Here is a 5,029-nt window from a genome sequence, read left to right on the forward strand (position 1 = left end):
GGGGCCGGCCGGGCGCGGTGCGCGGACAGCGCGGACTCCCGGCTGGCGTGTCTGTGCTTCAGCGCCCCCTCGCGGCCGCACCGGGTACTTGGGCGCAGCGCCGGCCCCGGGGCTCTGCCAGGCTCGGGCTGCCCCGTCCTCGCCTGGAGCCGGCGGATGAAGCCCGGGATGAACCTGGGCGGGGCTGGGAGCTGAGGCCAGTGGGCACCGGGCTCGGCATGGGCGACAAAAGCGGCCTTCCTGCTTTGTCGCTGTGGCAGCCCCTTCCTCTTCAGCCTCTTCTGCTTCCGTGTCCGCGAAGATCTCAGACCTGACACTGGCCCGGAGAGGCAGGGAGCCGCATGGACAGCGGGGCCGGATTGACACGTAGGCAAACTAGGCACGTGCCCAGGGCCCTGAGTGAGGAAGGTACTTATGTTACATAGAACTATCGAGTAAGAAATGTAAGATAAATATACAGTATGAAGTAGGGGCCCACGAGTTTGTTTGCTTAGAGCAGATCTAGGATTTTGAAAAGGGGAGAGAGCCACATGCTGTGCTGCGGTACATTATCCCCCATAGCACGACACACATCTTTCCTCTAAGTAAAAAGGAGCTAGAAACTGTGCAAACAGGCCAGAGGGCAGTGATGGCAGCAGCCAGTGGGGACTGTGGACTGCCCGCACATGGTGTTGGCAGCAGGGTGGTGAGCAGGTACTGCCCACAGGCACTGCCAACAGTGTTGGTGGTGCCTTTTTGTAGGGGGTGCACTCCCTCCACGTCACCCCTGCCTGGCCCTCACTGTTCCTCTGCAAGTGGTGCCTCCTTGCAGGAGGTACAGCTCTGCTTGCTAAGCAACACCCCCCACCCCACCCCACCCCAACCTGGCCTGAGCCACCCCAGCCATGAAGCTGAAGTTGGTTCAACTAACAACCCCCATGCCCACTATGCTATAATGTCTTGAATAAGGAACTGGCCTTTAGGATGGGATTATGGCTAAAAATTCTTCTTGGGGCGCCCACCAGAATACATCTGCGCCACCAGGGGACTCTACTGGACACATCTGACCAGAGTCTTGCCTGGCCCAAAACGCGGATTGGCCATGCCAGGCTGCCAAATGACAGCACCCCAGCCACTGTGCTAAATATATGGAACCGAGTAAAGAGCTGGATTTGGGTCTGGGATTATAGATAGAAATCCTTCTTGGGCCACCCCAGACCATGTCTCTGTGCCACTGGGGGACACTCCTGAACATCTCTGACCACAAACTTGGCCAGCCCAAAACACAGTTTGGCTGTGCCAGGCTGCCAACTGACAGCACCCCAGGCACTGTGTTAAGTATATAGACCCGAATAAGGAACTGGATTTTGGGCTGGGTTTATAGCTACAAATCCTTCTTGGGCCACCCCAGACCACATCTTGGTGCCACAAGGGGACGCTCCTGGACATCTCTGACCAGAGATTTGCCCAGCCCAAAGCACGCCATGGCCGTGCCAGGCTGCCAACTGACAGCACCCCAGGCACTGTTAAATTTCTGAACCCAAATAAGGAACTAGATTTTGGGCTGGGATTCTAGCTACAAATTCTTCTTGGGCCACCCCATGCCAATCCTCTGTGCCACCGAGGGACTCTACTGGACATCTCTGACCAGAGACTTGCCCAGCCCAAAGGGCAGGTTGGAATCTGCTCTGATGCATACTAAATATCATGCATCAGAGCAGAGGTCCATCACTGTTGCCCTATTTTGCATGCAGTCATTCATCCTGCCATCCTGTGCCTTGTGGAACAGCAACATAAAGGTTTTAAAGTTTGGGTGTCAGCTGGCAGGCTAACACTCAAAAAAACTAGCATTGTGTTTAGAAGAGAGATGCCCAGGTTTCTTCAAGATGCTCCTTGGTAGTGAGGGCATGTTTTGGGATGATTCCACAAGGGTTTTACCCCATGAACACAGCAGAAGGGCAGCTCCTTATTGGTAGCAATGTAAATAGCACATGCGGATGGCGAGTAAACTGGTGCCTTGACCGGCCAAAGTGTTCTTTAAACCAGACAAAAATATGGTCAAGGGTGTCCAGAAGAGACCCCCAATGCCATAGAGGCATGCCATGGGGTGGCCCAAGAAGAATTTCTATGGCTAATCCCAGCCCAAAGAAATTCCTTATTCAAGCTATTATACTTAGTAAAGTGGGCATGGGGGGCTGCAGTTAGCAGCATGGCATGAAGAAACTGCGCTCCGGGCCAGGCAAAACTCTGGTTAGAGATGTCTAGCAGAGTCCCCTGGTGGCACAGAGACATGGTCTGGGGTGGGCCAAGAAGGATTTCTAGGTATAATGCCAGCCCAAAATACTCATTACAATTTCATACCACAGTAAGGCAAACCCTCCATGCGGGATGGAATTCTGTGATGTAACAGGGGACCATTTCCAGTATCTGTTCCGAGGGCCAAAAGGGAATGGAGCAACACTCACCTGCAGCAAACATGTCCCACTACTCCCATGACTAATGACATCGGACGCCAGAGATTCCAACAGCATGGAGGTCTGCCACTGGAGCCTTTGCTGACTGGTCCCTGACCTGGAAGAACCTGCTGAAAAGACAACCACCAGTGAATGCTTAACCCCCAGCGAGGGAACACAGGAGCAGCTAGAGCAAGTTGCTGTGGATCCCCATAGGGGTGTGGAGAATTTTGAGCTAAAATGCAAGATGCCAGCTGAGTGAGAGAGGCCATCGCACACCCCAACAAGCTCACAGTCATGGTGAGTTATCCAGGGATGGAGAACCCTGGTGGGGAGTGAAGGGGAGGTGAATTAGCTGCAAGTAGAGTTTAAGCAGAAAATGCCTATGTAAATAAAGACTGGCATGTGCAGTGCACCAAAGGGAAGAAACTAGAGGTTCTTCCACTTTCCCTTTCATGTTAGACTGAGGAGGACCCACTCTTTCCAAAGTGGAACTGTTACAAGGTGAAGAAGGCTCTATAAGCTTGGGACAAGCATACAAAAACAGGAGGCCATTATGAGGTGTTCCATTTCCACTGAGAAGGTGGGGAGGGAGAAAGAACCCCACCTAGAGGAATTATGGACCATCAGTGAGTGAGAGAAAGTGAAAAGTGAGGGCCAGCCCACTGAGAAAACAAGCAGGACAGCTGTCCTCACACCTGAAGAGGAAAGAATTGATGATCAGAGCAACACCATTTGGACACAGGTCGGGTCTGGCCAGGGTGTAGGGGAGGCAGAGCCCTGTGGCAGAGACTGGAGCACCAACCATCTGCCATCACACTAGGCATTGCCAATCCCTTTCTATATTTTCTTTCTCCCAACAAGGTGTGCCAGGTGAGTGAGTGAGCGAGGGAGACAGCAATTAGAGTGGTAGGCTTCATGAATGCACTCACCCATACGTGATAAAGGACATTGCATCTACAAAATAGTTTGCACAGAAGTCTTTGCAACACATACATTGCCTACAGAATAATTAATAGCAATGCATGTGGGGCAATTAAAATGAGCATTTGTTTTCTGTCAATTCCTGGATTTATTGTGTGGGAACAAATTCTCACCTGTAACTTACACAAAATATAATTTATGAATAAAACTTTTTATTCATTAGCACAACTTTGGACACAATCATTTTAGATTTAGTCTAAAATAAGATGTAGGCAGGTTATCCAGGACCTGTACTGAGTCACAGCACGCCTTTGAGCCCTCTGGATGAAAAAAAGATGACAGTTCTTTCCCATCTGCTTGCTAATAAAAGCATAGACTCTTATTTATACTTAGAAGTGAATATGTAAACCTGATGTAGTTGCTTTTCTGCCATTTGTTGCTAAGCTGAGCCACCTTCCAGGCCATAAGGCTGTTCCAGGAACAAAACAAGTAGTAACATTGCAGTCAGATACTCTCTTACACTTCCTAAAGGGAATTTAGAACACTTACTTTAATAGTTAGAAGTACTGCACAATATATTGAAACTAGTATAGATGACAGTATGACCAGTAGAACTGGCTGGGCTTTTACAAGGAAAAAGTTGCCATAAAAAAAAAAAAAAAAGCAAAATATTTTGTAGAAGTATGTGATTTTTTACAAAATTGCATTTAAAAGAAAAAGGCCTCTTTTGACATTTTGAGAGTAGAACTTCTTTTACTTCTATTTTGAAAAAAGATCTTCTTATTTACAGATGTGATGTGATATGATTTGATGTGCTGTTATAATATAACAGGGTACCTAAACACTAAAATAATATTATTAACATGTGTGGTGGTGGGGATGATGATGAAATAAAAAAGGAAACTCCATATAAAATGTGCCAGTTGATCAAGATAAATTTTGATTGGAATTTTATGTTGCAGAAAGCTTCAAAATTTCAAATAGTGAAAATTCTGATAATATGGAAAATGTAATTGCTACCCAGCAGTAATTATAAGCTTAAAAACAAAGCTAAGAGAAATTTTATTATGAGTTTTGTAATGATTAAAAAGGACTTTTTAATATATGCATAGCAGGATAATTATCCCACTGTAAAACAGGTCTTTTCATTGTGCATAGGTGAGGCAGCTAGGTGAGCTCAACATTAAATCCTCACCACCCATAGTTGAGGTAACCATGATTATCTTACTGTATGCATTATATGTCCCTGATACCCAAGAAGAATTTTTCCAACTGTTTGAGTTGGTTTAATAAAGGATATTGGATTTGCCCAAAGAACCTTGTCTCCTTATATGTCCCTAATGTGGAACAATTAATGTGTGTTATTTATCACACAATATAAACACACTTTATTGTAACTGAAGACATAGTCTTTAGCTAAAAAAGGCAGTGTGCTGTTTCGTGACAGGTCTGTCAAGTGCTTGAAAACTAGAAGGCCTTGTCTCAACTAGCTTTTAAGGCGTGGTACTAACACTTGATCTAAGCTGATGATAGGCCAAGAAGAAGTAAAATAGGTTCTGGGTCAGATCTTGTCCTTCCAACTACATTGCTAAGCCTATGCAGCTGCTTAATGAAAAAGTAGAGCTCACTTCATGAGACTGATATGGTTCTGCCTAGGAAGAAATACAGCTCTC

This window comes from Gavialis gangeticus, unplaced genomic scaffold (genome assembly GCF_001723915.1).
Source record: "Gavialis gangeticus isolate Ggan-Ray unplaced genomic scaffold, GavGan_comp1, whole genome shotgun sequence".
Lineage (NCBI taxonomy): Eukaryota > Metazoa > Chordata > Crocodylia > Gavialidae > Gavialis > Gavialis gangeticus.